This window comes from Camarhynchus parvulus, chromosome 5 (assembly GCF_901933205.1).
Source record: "Camarhynchus parvulus chromosome 5, STF_HiC, whole genome shotgun sequence".
Lineage (NCBI taxonomy): Eukaryota > Metazoa > Chordata > Aves > Passeriformes > Thraupidae > Camarhynchus > Camarhynchus parvulus.
In genome coordinates, this window is record NC_044575.1 from 27,122,065 (window position 1) to 27,146,001 (window position 23,937).

Genomic DNA, 23,937 nt, shown 5'->3' on the forward strand with positions numbered 1-23,937 from the left:
CAACATAAAAGCAACACCCATGCATTGACAGCATTAGGAATTATTCAGTACCACATGCAATTCTGATCTTCCCAATTAAGAAAAGCTCTTGCAGAATTAGGAAGTGTAAGAGAAAGGCAACAAAGAGCAAAAGATACTGGATTTCCTGATTCAGCAAGTCCTGAGATAGAATACATTTAAGTCTACAGCTACAAACCCATCCTCTCTTCCTCCATTTACATCTGCTGCTGTGCTCTGCCAGATGCAACACACCTCTGTAGAGGGAACTTTGATTTGACCAGAGTAAGCTAACTGGACTTCTGGATGAAGGACAACAATTAAATTTCAATCTATGAGAAAATGTATCCAACTTGTCCAAATATTTAACCAGCTCTTTGGAATACCTTTGTAATGTCTCTGAAGATGGTCAGGAGCTTCAACATTACCTTCTATATCCAAGTCATTTTAATAAAAGCAAAGCTAAAAACCCCAGATGAACCTTTAGTAATGAAAAAATGACAACTGCTTTACAAAATAATCCAAGAAAGAGCACTTGGCTCACAACTTAACTCTACAACAAAAATATTAAATAGCCACTGCATTTACCTGCTCTTCTCTCCCTCAAATTTTCAGTCATCTAACCAAATGTACCTCTGCTTCCCTTTTATAGTCAAGAACAGATACAAGGAGCAAAGATCTCCAATGCACACGCCTGTCCCCTTATACTCCTGTACAGCTAAGCATGTAAATGTTTTAAAAAATGCTATAAGCTTCTGATTCTAAATTAATCCCAGCGAACAAAGTTCTCAGGCTTTAGCTGCAGTCCATCTTTCTTCCACACAACCTCCTCGGTTGGAAGAGCAATTTATTTCAGAGAAGAGAGGTTAAAGCAGTTTTCCCTTCTCAGGAGGGAACAGTGCTCTGGTTCTCAACTTCAACCTTTCTCCTCCTCAGCAAACTTCTGCAAAGAGCTCTAACCTAAGCACCAGAAGGGAGAAAAAGAGGAATAAAAAGTTAAAGATATTCTGAAGAAAATAAATGTTGAAAAGCAGTAGAGAAAAATAAAGGAAAAAAGAGCACAGTAAGAAAAAGAACAAGAAATAACACACAGAAAAAGATTGTATTAAACAATGATTGTTCAGTGCTTCCTCATAATCTGAAAAATTATACCTATGCTACCACACAGACATACAAGCTTACTGCACTTCCGGTCTACAGGCTTTAGAAACAAATTACCAAGAATAAAGCAACAAGAGGAAGTAAGAACTGTGGCTGCTTTCCTAAGGTATCACTATCACACAAAGAAATCAGTCTTTAAGAGCAATGCCACACCAATAGTGACAAGGCTAACTTTAAAAAAATACCAAAAGAAGGGGGGAAAAAAATCAAAATATGTTGTCCTCTCCAGCATTTCTTGTGTCACAGCTACACAACCAGAAGCATCCAAACACTTCACATGTGCATGACAAAGTAAACAGCTTGGTCCAACAACCAGAAGAAGAAGCAGCTTTCCTGCCTTTCTTTTGTGTGCAGATGGAACGAAGGAACTAAAGGCTGGCCAGGCCAGCATGCTCTAAGGGCAGCCTTGGAGACCTGGTACATCCCAACACTCACAAACTATGGGACACTGATGTGGCTAAAGGAGGGGACTATTCCCACACGATCTCTGCAGGTTGGCATGCACACACACAGAGAAAATGCCAACAGCAATAAACCCAAAAAATCCACCATGTCACATACTAATTTAATTCTATCCAAGCAATTCCTCAACTTTAAAAGTCTTTGCCACCCTAGATTTGCCAGTTTAGAGAAACATCTCCTCTTGAATGTTTTCTAATATACATCTATAGATACAAAAATGTTACTTGATGAGATTTAATGATGAACCTTGCTTCTTCTCCTTTCATTTTCTATTGCAGGTGAGCAGGTATCAGAGACTACAGCTCAAACACATAAAGCCTCTGTAAATATGCTATGCATAAAGCCAAAGCTGATTTTTCAACTATGATGAATTGGAAAATTGAAAGCTTCTTTTGTTTAAAAAAAAAAATCTATAAACTGTAAAAGACTCCGTGAAAAGATCTATTAGTGGTATTAAAGGTCAATGTAATAAATAGCACAGCTTTGAGGTACCAAAGGCCTGTGTATTAGTAACAAGTCTTTACACAAGGAATTGACAGAATTAACTAGCGACTGATGACAAATTCATCTACATACACAGGGCAAAAGACTAAAGAGATCAACATAAAATCTACACACAGCAAGATTATTAGGAAGCACTACTTATTAATTGCATTACTATTACTGCTACAAAGACAACTGAGACTTCCCTCTTCCAAGGAGTCACATGGAAAAGACAAAGGGTAATGGGGACAAGTTGCTTCTGGGAAGATCCCAATTGGACATGAGGGAAAGTTTTCATACTGAGAACCATCAGCCACTGGAATAATTTCCCTAGAGAAGTAGTGTATTTCCCAACATCAGACACTTTTTAAGATTTGGAAAGACAGAGTGCTGGGTCATCGTTGTCTATAGAATTGTGCTTTTGCCAAGAAAGATTGGCCCAGATAATCCTTGAGGTCCCTTCCAACCCGGTATTCTATGCTAAAACTATGCATTTCCATTATGGTGTGTACAGACATGCATGCTATGTTCTATACATAAAAAACCATGACTAATGCCTGATGCTGATGGGATCTGTAAAGCTAACATCACATTGTCTAGTAGGCACTGATCTTAATCTTTCATCAAATGGAGCAGAGTTAAGTTGTGGGTTTGCATTATGCATAAGCAGTGAATACAATTAAGGCTGAAAAGCAAGCTGATCTTCTCTGATCTCAAGTGGAAAGTGTGAATTCTGATCTTCACAGGTGACAGCTCTGAGCATCACTCCAATTTACTAGTCAGCTTCCTTGAATCTGTGTTCCCAATAGAAAACTCGAAACACGTAGCTGTGGCTAATCTTAAACCACTACTATTTAAACAAGAGAACACCAATTAAGAGAGCAAAGCAGCTATTTTACTTCATCTGGCACAGAGAAATTCGGTTTTACAGCTCAAGAGGGGTACTGAAAAACTGGAGGAAAAAAATTACAATGCATATAAGAAGGGAGCAATCAAGAGAAGGAAGGAATTTGATCAATGAGAGTTATAAAAGGACTACCACTGAATGGACACCTTCTTGCTTTTAGGTAGTGAAATCATTTAAGAATTGTTCACCTCTGAATTGCCAGAAACACTGCCTTTGAAACTTTCTACAGAAATGTTGTATTTCAAGCTGATGCATCTGTTCAGAAGCATGAATTTAGGAAATCTCATGGTCAGTGCAGTTGTAGTAGTAGCAGTTCCATGTGTTCTCAAAACACTTTACAAATGAATAAAGTATTTTGCTCTCTACAGGTAAAAAAGCAGGGAAATAACACTAGTAGTCCAAATTTTATTGCTCTATTGTCTCTTCTGTCAGGGTTTTGCCAGTTTTTGTTTGTTGCTTCTTTGGTTGTGGGGGTTTGCTTTTTTTGGAGAGGGAGAGGGACTATTTATTTTTACTGGTTTCTTTTAGTTTGGTTTTTTCATTGTTGGGTTTTGGTGCTTTATTCAGTACATGAACTTGGGGTTTCTTATGCTTCCACGTCTGTGGAACTCACAAATTTCACATCCATTCAATGTCTTAGATTTATTTAATTGCTGATTCTTATTTCTCACCTGAAACAATGAAAATATTGAACTGCAAAATTGTGTTGCTATTCAAGTTTAAGAAGCACAGCACAATGTACTATAGCAATGTGCAAGTTGAACAATGCAAAAAAATCGAAACACGACAATTGCTCATTCTTCACCAGCCAGTCCCATAAACTATTAAATATAGCAGAATCAGCTGCTTTCCTGTTTAATAAACAGAAAACATCTTGTTTATTAATCAGTATACATGTGTAATCATACAAAATACTAAGTACATACTTACTAGTTCCAAGTCACACTACTACCACCTTAAGGGGAGAGGTAGGAAAAATAGAATAATGTATGTATTTCATCTATCAACAGCTCTCCACATTTATATGAGCTACAGAACTCAGTTTTACAAAACCCTCAATTTTGAGGGCACAGGATTGCAGTGATTAAGCACCCAGACTTCTAGTGAGCCTCAAACATGCTATACTAAAATCCATGCTGTTAAATCCTTGCAATCATTTTAAATCCAGGCTAGGTAGATTAATGCTAACTTGGGTGTGCCTAACCATTCTGGAATCAGGAAGTTTGCAGACATAGCACGCCTCATTCTTGGCCTGCCTATTCAACAGGTGCCTGTTGCAGAAAAAGGGTATGGATCATTACAATCCATACTATTAAATAATCTTTTTGGACTAAGAAAAGACATGTCAAAGCATAAAACTCTCACCAGCTTAGAGATAGCCAAGAATTAATGAGATCCAGGCTTTCCTCTCTTCATTCACTCATATACACTTACCTTCTGAATATCCAACTCCTTCAGTCTCATACACAATGAAACGAATGCGAGACTTTTATTATGAACACCCATTCCCTATTAAAATGGACATATTTAGCTATTAAGAATATTATCCTGTTTTTCTGAAGGATCATATTGCAATTCTCCAGTTCTCAAATACATTAACTAACCTGTCAACTATCACGTACCAACTTCTACTAATTCACCACACTGTTTTTAAACATAAAAGAACATAAAAGTAGGCTAAGCACTTTCTACTTTTTTTTTTTTTGCATTTAAAGATATTTACTGTAGATATCATTGCAATACCACACTACCAATACATTGCACAAAGCAATCACTAACTTGGGAACACACATGCATCCAATACATCCATTTTCTTTGACTCACAGGTGCATGTGTGCACAAGTAAATGCATGCAAAATATAAAAGTGCACTCCTCAAGAAACACCCTTCTTTTTTTTATAAAGAGGCCAAGACTGTAAGCACTAATTGCATGGGTTCTTCCTAAATTTCTTCAGACTCCTCAGGGAAGCAACTTGAACTACAAACCTACACAGTCCTAATAACAGAAATCCTTTGTATAATCACCAACTAAACCTTGGGGAAATCTCTGGGGAAAAAAAAATTAAAACCTGCAAAATGTAAGGAAGGAACACAATTCTGTACATCTCTCCTCCTAGCCATTCACAGAAACAGTACCCACACAGCTCCTGCCTTCCTTTGCAGGGAACACAGCACTGTGTACTCTTAAACACATCCCTGAGAAAAAGCAAGAATCACCAAGGCAAACCTTTTCCACCTCAACCCCACCCAACAAAGCTTTTTTACTAGTGAACAAATGAAGCCACAGGGCTTCAAGCTGTCAACAGGAAAAGAAGAGTACAGATAAAACCAACAATACGTAACTTAATGTCAACATCAGCCACTTGCACACAGTGGCCATCTCTTCCTCTTCCGTCCCCACAGTCCTCTTCTTCATTTTAAGTTCAGTTCTGAGGTTAAGTTTCATGAAGAATTTTACAAGTTTTAGTCGGCCAGCATCTACAGAACAATGTGGGGAATTAACAAAACTAATTTGATGCTCCTGAATGTTTTGCACCCAAATATTCTTACAAATCAAATTAAGATCTGCATTTGAAACAAACAAATATCAGCTTTATTGGAGTGTGATACTATTCCTAAAAAAAGCTGCTTGTTAATATGGTTATATTCAACTCCCAGCTGTAAAACCTGCTCAAGAATTTCAGTAAACAAGACTGGGTTTATAGGACCATGAGCCTACGTATTCATAAACAACCAGTAATCAAAACTGTTACTGAGGAAATAGATTAGGTTTTAAGTATAACTTTGTATTACTAGATTTGCTATAGTCTGGAATTTAAAAATTTTTTAAATTCCACTGAGAAAAATTTCCACTTTGAACAAAAAATTGCATGTGTATAATAAAAAGGAATTTACCAGCTTCCATGTTTCAGTGGTGTAACATGGTAACACCATCGGCAAAATGAAGTTTAATTACCTCATCATTCTTTACAGACAGTATGTGACAAGAACCCTAGACTGTGGAATCCAAACAAAGTAGGGGGAAAAAATACTCATTTACTTTCCATAAGTTAAACTACTAAGACTGCTCTTCATAACTCAAGACAGCTTTTTTTCACTGTGCATGCCCTACTACAGTGCTCATTAGTATCATCATTCTAAATAGCCTCTTGGAACCACAAACTTCATTTAAAAAAAGATATTTTTTTTTGTATGTTGCGAAGGACATGGACACTATTTTCTCCTCTGTGGTAACTTTGAGAGACATATATCGAAAAAAACCCCAATAATGATTGTGTGTAAAAATCAACACTAAAGATGATGTCAAATGAAAAGGTAAAATTCCTCAAGGGAAAAGACAAAATAATTAAAATAGCCTTTTCCAAGGGCCCTGCTAGATCTGTGAACAATTATATTTGTTTCCAGTATATATGTCCTCTAAAAGGTTTTCTCACTACTAGAAGTCAAATGTCAGAAGCTCAATCTCTGCCAACACAATGCAGCTTATGCTGACAGTGTTTCAGGAGGAGAGGTTTAAACTGATGCTTTTGATACAACAACATCCTTCAAGGCAACTGCAACAACTACAGGGCAGATTCTCTCACATAAGAAAGCTATTTGTTTGTTTTGACATCCAACAGACTGATAAATCAATGTTACAAGGGAGGGTTTTTCCTTTGGCAGAAATGTTTTTTTCACTTTTACTTCCAGACTGAACTTCCTTTGCCTATCCTACACCTATAGGTTTCACTAGGTGTTAATAAACACATGATTAAAACATGTTCAATGGAGGGGGTTATGTTTTTACATCCTCGTTGCAAATCTGCTTCGACTAATCTTAATTGAGATCTCCAATTTTGTTCTCCCTGCAGTCCATAGCAAATCCTGGTCACCTCCCTCCACGCAGCACTACTGCTTGCACAACCTGTTAATTCAGGAAGCTGATCCATCCGAAAACAAATCCAACCCCGCCCATCTTTGCAAAACCAACACCACTGCTCCCCATCTCTTGTCCTTCCACACCCCAAACCCACACACTGCAATGTTCCAACCTTCTTTCAATACCATCTTGAACCAGGTCATTACAAACCTGTCAAGGAGTTGCACCTGGTACAATGCAAATGGCAAGGCTGCATGGGCAAAACTGCAGCATCTCACACTTGCTGCATCCATTTTACCTTTTAATTAATTACATTACTCTGTGAAAGGACAGATCATATACTAAAAGCCAGTCTTTTTCAAGGATCAGGCACATGCAGAAGGATCATCCTTTTCTTTCTTACACCATGAGTTTAGTTTCACAAGTGGTTAAAAGAAACCACCTACAAGAACTGCTGTGTTTCAGAAAATGTGACAAAAGCAGGCATTCTGTCACAGCCTGAACACAGTCCAACCTGCTTTTGCAAACCCTTCTACACATACCTAGTAGAAGAGGGGGAAAAAGGGCATAGCCATCTAGTTCGCTTGCATGTACCTGTGGAAAAACACTGATGTATAGTGGAAGCATTCAGCAACAGCCTGGGATAGAGTCTGGCACTCTGTGGCAGCCAGCCCACCAGGGTAAAGCATCCTGCTGGAGACCACCCCTTGTACACTGCAGGAAACATTACACACTATCAGCAGTCAAACACAACACAGTTTGTGACAACTAGCAGTACTCCAAAAGGTCAGAAGGTACAGAAAGCAGAACATGCACTCTTACCTATCCAAATTCCTGAGAAAGCAGACACATGCAACTTCAGCAAAAACTCCCAGTGGACATCACAATCTACTTCTGATGAATCATACCACAGTGAAACCTAGAAGCAAAAAGATCATGGGCATGAACAAAATTTGAATGGGAAGCAATCAAATGAAATGCTTTTCAAAAGGTAAAGGGTATTCCGAAAATTCTGTTTGTGAGGAGCCAGAAGCAACAATGAAGGCTTACAAAACTGTGAATCTATAGATTTTTTTGCACATAGCTTACACATCTGAGGAAGCCTGTATGATAATTTTCTCACTACAACAATCCCAACCCTTCTTTTATCACCCCCTTCTCTGAATCGTTATTTTCTTCCAGAACACATTCTGCCAGGCATTTAGAGATTAAACACACATTTGGCAACGCCTGAAAGAAAGGGGACATTTAGCGCTGTGGCCCACTTTTTTCCCCCTCACTACTCAACATAAAGTCTGTAACACATGCCAAAAACAAGGGAGAGCAGGAGTTTTTATCTAAGTCACCAGCTGCAGTACCGTAAAATGTCTCCAAGTGTGGAAGGAAATGTAAAGGTTTCAGAGCTGATCCTTCCTATTTACCAGGTCCTGTAAATTATAATCTGTATTTTTTCAGAATTACACTTAACATCTGATCTCTGTCTATTGCTACAGAAGGCTTGCATCTCCAGATGATATGAGGCCTCTAAAATTAGACCGGGCAAACAGATGTAACCATGGAGATTTATGCTGCAGTCCCAAGAACTCCGCAGAGGCACAAGCTGGAGGCAGAGCACATACTGCCAACGAATTTTTGTCTACTCTACTCCCACCAAGCTCACGTGTTAGAGAAGATGTACAGTGAATCATATCAAAGAGAGACTAAAATCCAGCTCTAAGTAAGGAGTCTAAAGAAAAAGACCTAGATTCTTCTCCAGCCTGGTTTTCCCCAATCCAGTTCACTGCACAGCTGCATGAGCACCTGTGCTAACATGAGGCAGAAAAGGTATCAGACAGGAGAAGCAGAGAAGATGGTTCCTTTCAGCTGCAACGGCAGCATGAACTGCACATAAAACCACAACACTAGGGGCTATGTGCAATAATTGTTGCTGCAATTTGATAGGTTGATAAGCAAATTTTAAGCCATCCATTGAAAAAATTGAGAATACCTACCTAGTGGCAAGAACACTAACATTAACAAAAATTCTTTAAGAAATGCCAAATAGCATTATCAATAGAACTCAAGAAAATAATTATTGCTATCTTTTTTGAGCAATTAAAAATACAGCTGAGGGGTTTTTATTGTAAGTTTAGGCTTATTTAGAAAATATTGTGTGAAATTAAGACCTTGGTGAAATGAGAAGCATCAGCAAAAGAGCTGCAGTACACAAAAAATAATAATGCAGTGCGGCAAAAGCAGTTTATAAAAGGCAGAGAGAACTAAAATCATGTTTAAAATAAGGCAACGCTCCCAGAAGAGCTTCATTTTAACTTTCATATTGTCAACAAACTGAGTCTGCCTTCTTCATAAGAATCACATTCTAATTCTAGGATAGAAAAGCTCAATTATAACTTAGTCTAACAAAGCAAGTGTAAGATTTAAAGTCTATTTGTTTGTCATTGCAGCTGATATTTTGGCAAATCATTCGGGTAGAATGTGAAACAATAATTTCCACAGGTAGTGAATGGCCTTCTGGTTAAGAGAACCATTTCCTTTTTCTTAGGGTAAAATTCTTCACAAATGCAAGCATTACTAAGATATATCACAATTCTGACCCAGAACTCTTCATTTCCTTTGGTATTAAATTATAGACCTGCTGTGTAAAGATGATTTTTTTTTTTTTTTTTTTTTTGGTAAAAGATTGCCTGTGAAGCTCAATTGTGATCAATTGTGATTGGAAAGACCGCCTACACAGCAGAGAGTGAGAAAACACACACTTGTAGAGCTGAAAAAACATCACTGTAGGTGTATGTAAGGAGGGAGAGAAGAAAGAACTTGATTCTACTGAAAAAGGCTATTTTCTGACATCACCCTTGAACGAACCAAAACGTGTTAACTGAAGACAATTCAAGGGCTGTTTGCTATGTTTCAGCTATCAATATGCAGTACTACAAGCAAGAGGAGGAATCCTTGCAGATTCATCCCTCTGATCTCAGAATCTGCCACCTACCCAGGGAATGCTTCACTTCCCCCACTTCTCTGCCACAACCTGCAAAAGCTGTTCTCATAAAACAGCAAGTCACCTGCAGAAACAACAGTTCAAAGCTTTAAAAGTCTTACATAATTAATAACATTAGAAGTATTGAAATTGTAGAGAAAGCTTGTTCAAAAACATAAGGAGAGAGAATGCTGTCTAAAAACACTAAGAGTAACTAGCATTTAATCTCAGCAGAATGTGACAGTATTTGAAACTGCTGAAAAAATAACCACAAGAAGTTCAGATCTCTTTCTCATACAGATTTATAAGAAATTCTTTTCCTCCCTAGCCTAGATAGCCTTCAGTCCCTTCATCTCCTAAGAGACGTAAGCAGGCCTTTCAGGATGTCCTATTAATGAAATTTGATTTTCAAAAGAAAGAAGGAGGAAGCATCAGTGGAAAATACCCTTCTCAGTTTACCTTTGGAAGGCACCACCTATGAGCACTGTAATTCCTAAATAAAGAAGTCTCTATGAAGTGTTCTCATGCCATCATAAACATATGAACATATTTTTATTAGCTCTGTCTTTCTCTTCAGAATAAAAACAAAAGGCTTTTGACATATGGGCTTTGGCTGATTATTACCACAATTACTACCAGGGGAATGAAGACAGCCAGGACGAGTTTCACCAGAGAACTTCAATAAACATGAGATGATTCATTGCAGGGAAAAGATGCTGCTTCTCCCATGGCGTTGGACATCAGCCTACAACCTATTTTGCAACCAGTCACAAGGAGACAGAACTTCAGCACCTAATTCCCCTGAGTTTTTGGGCTGGTGACTTGAAAGCCCAATATCTAGCAGATGTCTGAATTCCTGCACCCACAGAACACTGCCACAGCAGAGAACAGCCCACAGAGCAGTACTCCTGAGAAGCCATCTGCAACCAAAGCTTTCACAGGGTCCTAAGCTTCATCTCCAATCAAACATGCTGTCACTGAAGACGATGAATGACAGAAACTGATAAATAACATTACTACAATGTAAACTCAACTCTTCTACAACTTTTCAACTATATGATTGTTAAGGACTAATGCCTATTACACATACACCTCAAACACAGGCAGGACAGGATTTTGAAAAGCATCAAGCCTGACCTGACCTAAACTATATGGCAAGCAAAAGCAGCACACTCAGCAGAGTCACAACTAACTTGTTAAATTGCTTATGAAATGCTCCTGAGACTCAGTGAAGCACAAATTCTTCTGAGACAGAAAGACAGATAGGGATGAAGTACCAGTGGGAGCTATACAACTCACCAGCAAAAGAACCTCCTGAAAAAGGAGAATCTGAACCAATGAATATGAAATGGCAAAAAAACAGAAACAAGAAAAAAAATAGGGGGATGTAGAAACAAGCACAAAAAATAATAGTCTGTAAAAAGTTCTAAGAATTGAAATCCCTCATTCTAGAAATGGTGGAGTTGTTTATTAAACAAGATGTGTAGATTACTAGTAATCTTGGAAATTATAGCCATCTTGACTTTCACCTTGGTGAACAGTGAAGTACTATTGGGGACATTAATAAAACCTCTCTCAATACTAATCAACATGTAATTCCAATACACCAAAAATACATTAAAACATTACACAACAAATTAATCACACACAGAAGTTAAGAAAGTGTATCCTGTCATGCTGGGCTTGTCAAGTTAAATAACACTTGCTTCAAGAGTCATGGCCAGAATAATCGGATCACTTGTATTCTCCATAAACTTCACTTTTAGGTAAAAAATGAAGTTTTATTTCTTCTTAGTGAGAACAGAGTAGCTCAAAGTAGTTTGGAAGGCTGTCTTTTACCTTCAGACTTTAAGACCTCCAGTCAGACTAAAGTTAGTAGGAAAGGCAAAAAGCTAGAAGACCACAGAGGGCTGTCAGAGCATACTCTGCTGCTGCTGACATCAAAATTCAGAGAGAACATTTACCTTTTGCTTTTCAGACACGCAGACATTCAGGAGTTTCTCAGAGATATGCTACTGACAAGGAAGTAAGCTGAACTAGTTAAACCTTTTAACTTTCTCATACTCTTTCATAAAATGGCTCAGGTTTGGGGAGTGTCTGGGTTTTCCCATTTTATGTATTTTTTTTCTCTCAAGGGTAGACTAGAAGTCTGAAGCAGATTTACAGCCTGATAAGAAGTTAAATACCTTTGACACCATAATTATACAGTATCACTCAAAATTAGTACCATTGCATTTAATTCATTAACTACTCTGCTGCCATGTCAACAGGAGTCAATTACTGGCATTCTTAACATTTTTCTCAAAAGCAGTAGTGAAAATTTCATTTAAATTAATTTAACAGGAAGAGGCTTCTTCTGATGTTCACAACATCATTCTCCTGAATTAAGTAGTAACTTTTCCTGATTATTCACAACCACCATGGCTTGCAGACTTCTGTGCTGAGGGCAGTTTTTCTAGCCTCTAGTTTTTCTACAGTGTGACTGCAATAGCATACAAGTGGCTTAATATTTACCTTTACTAACTGTACATTCTACAAGTAAAATACCGACACAAAGAGGATGCTGCCAAATTGAAAGAGCTCCTTGTCTATGAGCTAATGGTTACATCCACACTTGGACTAACTGAAATGAAACGTTGAGTTTACAGAGCACAGCCATGAAAATGTGAACTTTGGAGTTAGTCTTGATAACAGTAAGCACTTTAATGCAAGGAATGCAAATAGACAGTTCATAATGAAGAAAACCATCAACAAATAAAGAGTTTACTTTTCCCCCCTTACATTAGGTAATGACCCATCCTTCATACTAATATTACCTCTTTAAAAGTTAGGTTTTCTCTTCCTGTAAGTAATTATTTTACTTTTCAGTCTAGCAGTCGCAGCTAAGCTACAAAAGAAGGACAGGATTTTACAGCGCAGAATGAGTTACTGCTGCCAAAGACAGAACTAATAATCTGTCTATGGCAGAAAATACTGGAGAAACATTTAGAAAGGGCAAATTCAGCACAGCATTTGCACATACACAGTCTGAAAACTCACTACTTTTCCATTCTGCTTTCCCATCCCTTCCCCCAGATAATTTTAATCCATCTGTCTGCTGTTAAAAGAGACTGAGCTGGTGTCTCAACTGGTGACTGGTGACTTTGGAATTTTAAAGCTGTTTGTCAATAAAAACAGAGGAAGCACCATAGAGAATATGCTGCTGTTAGGATGGTTTTACAGGTTGATAAGTGTTCAAAGTGTCTAGCAGATAAGGTACATACCATTAAATAAAATGTAAAGAAGGGGAAATCAGGACAAGAGAGGGACAATGAGCTGCCAGGGTCATCCAGCAGTCAAGTGTTCATCGAAAATATTGGTCTTCCATCTTCTACCACCCAAGGCAAAAGCAAATGACCTCTATATGAAGGCTTTTCAGCAACACTTTGGCAATACACAAACTTTAAGCAAAAACATTAGCTTTACAAATTAGGTGTCCAAAACAAGAAAGCAGAGAGCAACCTAACAGTGAACAGAGTAAAAGCCATGAAGTGCCATCATTGAATACGTGTCACCAAGCAACACGTGAAATCGCATTTGCCCCATCTTTCACAACATACTGGAAGATTGCAGAAGCTCCATTACTTGACCCTTTACCACCAAAAAGGCATTTAAGCCAGGAGTATCCAAATGTAGATTCTGGTTAAGTGCATTTGTGCTGCAAGCATCACTTGTGTTAGTCTCCAGCCCCCTTTACAGCACACCAGCAATATCCAGCTGCTACAGAAGGAAGCTTCCCAGTCAAAAGTTGTATAGATGCTTACTGCCTGTAAAATTCACTAAAAGAGGTATTAACTACATACTATAGTTTCAAAATATCCAAGACAATATGAAAAATTACACTGTTAAGGAGAATTTATTGTCTTCAAAAGCTGTGAAACTGTATCAAACTGAAAATCCTAGTAATCTCTAAATTTCACACTCCACAAATAATATCTTGTATCCCTAACTGAAAATTCAACTATAATAACAAGACACAATTCTTTAGCTAGAAAGCTTTTTGCACATGCAACCAAACTTGTGCTCTGCTGCTACAAAGCTCCATTCAAGGGGGAAAAAATTTCATCTACAGGGTCTTTGAGATAAAGCAGAACTCATTATTTCCATCCTACAGAAAAAGTCAAAAGTAAGATATTCCAGATAATCTCTCCTGCATTTCACAGAAACTGATCATCTGTTATTCTATAAAACAAGCACCCTACATCTCCATTCCCATTTAATTTACTTGGCAGACTTGGTGATTTCCATTAGAGCTGAGGTTTCTCTGCCCATTCAAGGACCTTCATGCTTTTTGCCAGACTAAGATAACATTTAAAAGGATTCTTTGTTTCCCCAGCAAACTTGCAAACTGTTTTGCACTCTTCTCAGTAGACAGCTCATTTATTCACTGTTCAAGATATAAAATATTTCACAGTTGTCCTCTTGGTCACACAATGCTTCAGGAAACAAGAAAAAGTATTCTTCTGCCTGCTTAGACAGCATCAATATTATTACAGCTTGCATTAAAAAAGTTTTGTGAAGAATTTATTGAAAACAGGCAGTCTAGCAATTCAACCACATGTCTAGAGCTCCACATAATTTAAACAAGCAATTTTACTTGTCTGCTTTGCAATTTTCCTATTAATGAAAATAATATTTACCTCACAGGGGGTCAGAACGATTAATTTCCATGAAGAACTTGAATCTAAAGCAGAGGATAATTTGATAGATCTCCAAGGAGAAAGGGTAAAGGAAAAACAAATTAGATTTTTATACTCGGTTTCAAATGAGAAAATATTTGAATTGCAGCAGAACCAGCTACTAAATATTAGTAAAATTGCACATTAAAAAGAAGAAAATTCAGTGCTAATATAGTTGTTCTCAAACTACATGCCCAACCATTAACAGCAGCAGCCTCTTCAATGCCAGATTTTTATCTGAACAGACAAGATTTGGAAGCTGTCTTGATTCTTGTCCATTTCAAAGTTGCTGCCATTTCATTAACAAAAGGAGATGTTCCATTACAAGAACTTGGTGCTCATTTATCCCTGAGAAGAAAGAGAATTGCAGAACACTCTGAACATAATATTTTTAATAAACCCAAACCAAAAGCGAAATACAAGAAATACCTTGTGAATCCAGAGACTATTATTACAGTTAACTGTTATGGATCTATGAAAGTTCATTCCCAGCTTCAAATGCTCAACTCAAGGCCAGAAAAGTTACCCAGCTGGTGTCAGTGGACACTGATCACAACACTAGATCCACAACCTTTAAAAGTATCATGGTCTGAAGCCAAATGAATAATTACAAACACAACACTGAACTCAAGTTAGGAGATGAAGATATAAGGAAGACAGGGGTCTTCTGATGTATTTTTGGACTGGAAGGGGAGTAAAATAGCACATTTGTTCATCTACAAATGCTGCAGTCAAAACACTTTGTAACTAAAATCCTTGAAGAGAAACATACACTGCTGAAGAATTCATGATTTTATTATAAGAGGAATAGACACCCTTGTCTCTAATGAAACTGCAATTCTAGGAAACAAACTAAGAAAATTATTCATACGAGAAATTAGATTATGAAGAAATAGAATAGTAAGGCTATACATTCTTAAACAACCTGAGATTCTACACTTCAGTAATTGTTCATTCACGCTGGGGAAAAACAACCTAGAAGTAGAAGAGCAGAAGAGTGACTAATGACAACACAGGTTTGACTTTAAAAGGGTTTAAAAGGGACAATGTAAGGGTTTTTTTATTTAGATGTAGAAAACAGAGTTTACTTTTACTTTACAAAAAGATACTCTTCAAGTAAAGGTTCTCCGGTGTTACAAACTGCAGACCTCCAGCACCAGGCCAGTGTATTTGACCAAAAATTACAGAAGTTGCAGGAGCTACTGTTAGATGTTCACCTAAAGCTAAAAAGGGTGTGTAGAGAACACAACACTATCAATAAGGGAGTCTGGTTTTTTCCAAGCCACAGAACCACAGAGGAGGAGGTGCAAACACCTCCACCAGCAGCTGTACTCCTCCAGAAGACAGTCAATTTGTTTTCAGTAGCTCAGCCACAGAAGAACCCGACTCACTCAGCCAGAAGCACCCACTATCCACATCCAGTTCTTTATCCAGTACATTCTGTATGTCAGAGACTCCCATTAAAGAAAAAACTCTAATCTTACACCAAGCTAAAAATTTCAAATGTAAAAAGAGAATTAGTAAGAGAAGCGTAAAACCCATATATACTGTAAATTAACATTTCTTTTTCAGTAATTTCACAACCCAAATAGCATCTTCTGCTTTAGAGTCCATTTGAGTCATAATCCACCACAGTCAAGAATTCACACAACATATCAATTCTTCACCTGCTTCCCTATATCCTTTTGTGCAGAACATAAACACTCTTCTAAATAAAGGCTTTGAGAATGCTGTCCGAATGGTTCATCCAAACAAGCATGCCAGCTAAGGTTTATATTTCATCAGCTGAATGTGAAAATAAATAGTGGCTATAAATCTTCAGGGAAAATATTAACACATTTTCCCTTCGTTTTTCATAGAATTATTTGTCCATTCATATTCAACAACTGAAAAGTTGCACAACTCAGTGAGCTACAGTAAGAGGAGAGTTAGATATCAATGCTATTAGTTAAAAGTTATGGACTCCACATGACATTCCTCCAAATATGTAGATACAGGAATGTCTCCAGCAAAAAATGTTATTTTCTTACACTAAATAGTAAGAAATCTGAAATCAAGTAATCATTCTGAAATACTGTCCCCATCATTCTTATCTAAAAAAGCCTTCCTGCATGCCTGAAGTAAAATCCAACAATCTTTAATTTTTTTCCATTGCAAGAGAACACAGACAAAGCTTCAAACTGTTTTACAAATAGGAAAATGTAGAAAAGACCACCTCAGATGCACTGTAGCCATTTAAATTACCTAACAGCTTTATTTTCCCCTATATATTCGGGCACCCACTACGAAAATCCATATGATGCCACTGACAGTGTCTACAAGGAGCCTATGCCAGGTCTTAAATTATTTTTATCCAGTCTTAACAATATGACAGTATCATTACTACAAATGCACAATGATTGGCTTCTGGTGGACTTAAGAAAAGCAGGGGAAAGAAAACATTAGTAATGCATTACATGGAATTGAAACAATTTACAGCAAGAACTTGGGGCACAAACACGGTTTTAACAAATCCTAGTTATAAAAAAACCCAGACATACCATAAGTGTCAGCCAATTTCAGAAACATCCTATTAAGGCCATACAGGGCCAGTCAAACACATTATAAAGCACGTACTTGCTGCTGACTGGGGAGAGGCAGAGGTCTCTTGCCCCATCTCTGGGAGTGTTGGCTTTCAGCAGGATTCATCCCTTGACTCAGCCCACCCTGCAGCTGCACACATCTGTAAGCACAGGAGGTAGCAGTCAGGCTGCAGGAGGACAAAAGCACCATGTGCCCTTCCAGGGACTACCTGGGCTTGTGCCATGTTGCTGTAGCTGGAACTGACACCTGGAACTTCCCAGGCAAAAAGTTCTCTGTTTTGCTAGGAAAACACAGACCCCATCCCATACTGCTAAAACAGCAATTGCCAAGAGAGGGCTGAGCTCCGAGACAAACGAATGAAAAATCTCATCCTATTTCCTTTACTAGTTACCTCAGACTACTGTTCATCACTTTGAGGGAAAAAACACCCGAACTTCACCTGAAATACCAATTTTGTCAGGTACAAGCATACTTAAAATCTTTTCATACAATCCAACATTAGGCTTCGATGCACTTTTGACTCTCATTCCAAGAGATTCAGCACAAACGTTTGAAAACAATACAGCAGGTTACTGATGTAAAGGGAATTGAAGATGTGCTTCTGCAGCTCTAATGTCTCTTAGCTTGGAAACAAATCAAACCCAGACTGGAGCACTCTTTTAATGGACCTTTTTCCATTAATATGTATTTCAGATTCATAGAGTGTCGTCGGTTGGACACAAGGTTTTCGGGGTGAAGGAAGAGACGAGATGGGCTCCACGATCAGAAGGCTTGATTTATTATGTTATGATATATATATATATTACATTATAACTATACTAAAAGAAAAAGAAAGGGAGAGTTTCCAGAAGCTGCTAACTATCTAAGAATAGAAAGTAAAGAATGAATAACAAACCAGCTCTCTCAGACTGTGTCCGAGAGATCTCAGTTCTGGATTGGTCACCAACTCCAAACATCCAAACTGGGCCAATCCAGGCAGACCTGCCACATTCCACAGCAGCAGATAACCTATTGTTTATGTCTGGTTGCTGAACTTCTCAGCTTCAGCAGGAAAATCCTAAGAGAGGATTTTTCATAAAAGAAATGTCTGTGACAATAGAGTATCTTGAGTTGGAAAGGACATACAAGGATTGCTGGCCCTGCACAGGACACCCCAAGAGTCACACTATGTGCCTATAAGCATTGTTCAAATGCATCTTGAACTCTGTCAGGATGGGGCTTTGACCACTTCCCTATTCCAGCTGAGCCTGTTCCAGGGCTCAACCACCCTCTGGGTGAAGAACCTTCTCCTAATATTCAACTTCAATCTCTCCTAACATAGCTTCATGCCATTCCCTTGGATCCTGCATCAGAGAGAAGAGCTCACTATCTCTCCTGAGAAGTCACAGACTGCAATGAGGTGTCCCCTCAGTCTTCTCCAGGCCTAACAAGCCAACTGACTCCAGCAGGCACTTACATGTGTTTCCTTGTAGACCCTTCATGTTATAGCCCTCCACTCCCTTATAGCTTTGTATCTTTTTTATATTTTGATGCCCAAAACAGCACACACCACTGGAAGTGAGGCCACTCCAGGGCAGACAGAGCAGGACAATCCCCTCCCTTGCCCTGCTGTGCCTGATTACCCGAGGACACAGTTGGCCCTCCTGGCTGCCAGGGCACTGCTGACCCATACCCAAACTTGCCAACGACCAGGACCTCAGGTCCCTTTCCACAATGCTGCTCTCCAGCCTCTTGTTACCCAGTCTGTCTGTACACCCAGGGTTGCCCCACACTGGATGCAGAATCCAGCAATTGTCTTTGTTAAAACTTCAAACAACTGGTGATTGCACAGCCCTGTGATTTGTCCTGGTCTCTCTGCAGGACCTCTGTCTTCAAGGAATCAACAGCATCATCAGCCAGCTTACTGGCTGGCTTCAAGTATCCCTTTGAGTCCTACATCCAAGTCATTTTTTAAGATGTGGAAGAGAACCAGGCCTAAAATGGAGCCCTGCAGAATCCTACTAGCAACCAACCACCAATTTGATGTAATCCCATTTCCTATAACCCTTCTCTTTTTATAGACACCCACCAAACTGGCCAGCTTCGACTCCAGTTAAGCTTTGGCCACATGAATTTTCTCCCCACAGTGGCAATCCCCTTTGTATTCCTGCCATGACAGCAGACACTGCTTCCAGTGGACATACATTTTCTCTTTTTGCCTGAGCTCTAACAGAAGATCCCTGCTCAGCCAAGCCAGCCTTCTGTGTTGTCTGATCAACTTCTAACATGAAAAAAAAAACTGCACTAATTTTTAAGAAAGATCTGAAATTACAATCTAGCAATTACACAGAAGAACAATTTCCAGCTCAGTTTCAAATACTTGGAGAACACAGCATTACTGACATGTTAAACGAAAAGATGTTTGGGCTGCAAAATAAGGAGACTGACGATCCCATATCTCACTTCAGTGTCTGGGTACAGAATAATTAGCAGTTCCAGTTCGGACTCAGTAAACAGAAATGTTATACTTGAGAAGGAAATGTTTGCAAAACTAAAGATATGTATTTTTATGCTGTTTCAGAGGTTTGGTTAGGATGATGGCCTCAAAGGACTCCACCATCAGCAGGGTCTCAAGCGCCACAGCACGTAAAGTCAGCGTGCTAAGGAAACACAACTCCACGGCACGGGGGGGGACACCACACAACAAACCCCTATGCAGCACAGGATTACAAGATGCACACATTGTTAACACATTTTTAAGAATTTTACAAACATTCTCTGCAGACAGACTGGTTGCACACTGAACACCCAAAATAGCTGGTAAGATACCCGAGAACAGCTGTCAGTAATAACACAAAGCTTACTCTAGAGAAGATGAGACTTCTATCATGCTGCTCACTCACTTCTTCCCTTACAGTGCAATAGAGTCTCAATTTACAGTCTTAGGTTGCTTTCAACACCAACATACCTTGATCATAAGTATTCCTCACACTTTCCTAGTTTTTTGGATTTTTTGGGTTTTAACAAAGCCCAAGTAAGGGCCTTACCTCATATCTAGACTCTCCTATCACCAACCTCAAAACAAAACCCACCTGTTACCTGAGGGCACTTCTCCAGATAGGAATGTTTGCTTTCAGCCAAAAGAATGTTCCTTGTAATCCCTGCACCAGGCAGCAGACTGCGCACAGTTTGACAGAGGAGGAGACAGGAATATCAACACTGTACAAGGCTCCAAAGGAAAACTAACTTCAGTAAAGCATGCCACCAGCATAGTGAATGCTCACAGACTCACTCTTCTCACTCAAGCCCCTCACATTTTGCATTAAACAAGTTACAAAAATAAATCCCAATATGGTGCAAATCAAATCTTAACGAACTGTTCATTAAAAGAGGAAAACTATTAGAGCACATACAAAAGAATCATTTCAGGGGGAAAAAAAGCTGTAATCTATGGACATCAGATGTAAATAATGTCAATGTGACTAAAAGACAATATCCCTTTATTATTAAGATAAGCTACAACAACAAAAGAACCCTTCAGATTCATTATTTCACCACTCAACAGAAGCCCTGAAACCCTTCCTCCCTGTAGTAAGCAGGGAGAAGAAACCCCAGAGACAACTGTGAGGGCCTTGGGAGGACCCTACCCTCTAAGCAAAACCAAGGCAAACTATTCCAAGCCAGCTCATACCAAGAAAAAGCACACGGTGTAATGGAAGACTAGTTTAGCTGTATGGTAATTAACACAAAATAACTCTGGCTATTGAGAAAATACTATAGACACTCTCCTCTTGGAAATTGTCTACCAAAATGTGTGTGCACTGTGTTTATGTTTAATTTTACATCAAGCCAAATTCTGGTTGACATTCACTAATTTGCTAAAAAGTGTGCATAGATCTGGAAGGAAAGGGGAAAAAATGAGAGAACAGCAAGATGCCAGACCATTACTTAATGAAATTATTGGCTAAAGCTTACTCACTTTTGACAGAATTTTTTGTGGACTTCAAGAAGTTTATAAATACATCCTTCTATCTGAGAAATACAGCCTAAGGATTTCCAACAATTTACCTTTAACTACAGTTGTTAATATTTTTTTAAGCATACTTATATTGAAAGCACAAGTACCACGCTGGAAGACTCAGAAAGGACATTTTTTTTGCAGCTGTATTTTTGTTAGGCTTATTTCACAAACCATTTGTTTCTCAGTAAAATGCACACATAATGGGATATCTGCCCTTAAACAAGCTCAAGTAAAACGTTTTACCTTCCTCCTCTTTCCTTTCAAGCCTTAATTGGCAGATGGTCAAGAGGATGTTTATAGTTATAGAGGATGTTTATTAACCAGCTTTCATAGGTTAGAGAAGCTGGTGCCTTAATAAAAACATTTGACAATGCCTTTTAGCAACCAAAGTACTCAGAATGAAATGCATTCAAATAATTCTATTTTAAAAATACTTCAGAAATACTGATCCTGAACTCACATGTGCAAAGATGCTTTCTTATACTATAGCTCTGTGGGTCTAAATCCTCAAAATACAACCTTCTTTCAATCTCTGACATATTTAAACATCCCTTTAATTCACAGCAAGTTCCAACAACTCCTATGGAGTAAACAGTTTCCAGCAACTCACAGGTTTGAGAAGGATACGCTTAATTCCTGGTTGTCCCCAGACTACAATTTTGATTAAACATCCTCTTCTTTTCACCAAACTTTCACTATGTCTTTCACTTATTAACCAGGTCACAAGTCAGATTTGCACAAAATTTACACAGCTAACCACAGAAACACAAAAGCTATGTTAGCATACTGGATTTGCATGGATTACAGAAGACATTTTCAACCTTACAAGCCAGGACTAATCCACACTCAGTGTGCAACTTCCTTACTGGAGTCTTCCAACATTTCTCCTTATTACCCTTTTGTGAAACAAAAATGTCCCCACTTCAGAGACATAAATGAGGTCGGCAAACTGAAGGGCAGAGCCACTCACTGAGCATCCGTGGTGCCCTCAGGGCCTCCCCAAGGCAGCCAACCCACAGCAAAGTACCACACTCCTCCTGGAAGAAGCAGGAGCTGCAGAGGGCAGGAGTCTTGGCTTTTTCTACTCTCTCAGCCCTTTCATGCTCTGTCATCAATTGGCAGCTGATGACCTGGTGAGCCAGATCAGGAGAGCCAGCTCAACTGGAACCCGACAACTTCTTCCCTGGCAGGTTAGCTCTGACACAAAGAGCAATTCCCACTCAAGTCTGCTGAATGCCTCTCAGAATTCCCAGACTAACTTGGGAAACTGCAGGGGATTACAAAACCTCAGTTTTCTGAGTAAATTCAGACTCTATTAAAATCAGCCAGGGAGCTACAATATTAAATATCTACATTTCTGTATGTCTTTTTCCAAAGCTTCTCATCCTCTTGAGCATCTTTACTGCCTTATGCCACCTAAACTACCAAAGTGAATCTGGTTTTCAAACACACCATCACATCACCAGGGCCTAATTGAGCACATCCAACCAAATCAATAAAAATGCATCTCACACAGAACAGGAGGACTGTGATCCACATCACTCAGTAAATACAGACACTGCTAGTTCAGAATTCAGGAAGGGGGTGGTAGGACTGGTTATAAGGGTAAATGAACATTTCTCATATTTGAGACAGTGCAATTGATTCCCTCCACCCCCCATACATCTTCTTTTAATCAGTAGATCCAGGAACTGTAATACATGAACTAAGACTTAGTATGCGCAAACCTGACCATTCACAAAATGACTCATAAAACTGTCTACTGAAGACTTTTGCCTTTAAAAGGCATTTATCTGCATTTTAGCTCCTAAAACTACCCAAACACTAACAAAACATTTTTGTACATTTTTATAATAACTGTATTAGTATATATCTAAAAGGAAGCTTCTAAATAACTCCTAAGCTTGGTATTATTTCTAAAATAAAAATAACATCTGTGGAAAGCTACCAAATAATGATACAGGTGACATGTTTAGCAACTCTCAAAAAGTGGACTACAAGTATAGTTGTCACACATATACAGCACACTAATTGCAAATACCTAATACACTTTGCTCTGGGGAACAAATTCATGTTTTTAAAACTTGGGAAATCAAAAGCTTATTAAGGATTTTTAATTGTCCGTGACCTAGACAAGATAACTGGTATACAGCTCACTAGGTATCATTCTTTCTGATTGAAATACCAGTAATTTCCCTGTAGACCAAAGCAGATCTTATCAAATGACTACTATGCCCTGAAGAGGTCATAAATTAGTAACAGTATGCAGTGACTTGATACTGTATAGGGGGAGAAGGAAGGTGGAAAAAGAATACACATTATATCAATGAACTGCAACTCACTCCTGAACACTATGCTGTCACCAGTTCCACCACCTGGTGAAAGGACAGGTGAAACAGGCAAATGACTTGCAGGCTCCCCCAGGAAGACACACAGCCCTTCAAAGAAAGATTCCATGCAAGTCACATCATGGCAACCCCCTAGTACATAGCAGACATGATTAGCTCTGAAGTTGGTGACAGCAAGTTACAGCTTTTAAAGATTAACTTGGTTTTACAAAGGGAACCAAGTATCTGTACATTTTAAGCCTTGTAAAATAAAGAATTGAGAGCACAGCTACAACAGCTATACAGATACAGAAGGCCACCTTGGCAGCAGGTGTACTATATCAGAGATACAGAAATCTGAAATAAATTCCATGGATCAAAATACATACTCCTGCATTATGTTACTCCAATGTTAGGAGTTCACAGCATCTTATTCCAGCACAACTGGCCAGGACAGAGGACT

The 23,937-nt window shown here is 38.7% G+C and overlaps 1 protein-coding gene across 6 annotated transcripts in view; it reads right to left on the reverse strand.

The window, feature by feature from the left end:
• Positions 1–23,937, reverse strand: part of SIPA1L1 (signal induced proliferation associated 1 like 1) — a 200,914-nt gene that overhangs the window by 126,728 nt on the left and 50,249 nt on the right. For all 6 annotated transcript variants that reach the window (XM_030949104.1, XM_030949103.1, XM_030949098.1 and 3 more), the window contains exon 2: positions 7,692–7,788. The gene's annotated coding sequence lies outside the window, so the exon portion shown is untranslated. The remainder of the gene's footprint in view (positions 1–7,691; positions 7,789–23,937) is intronic.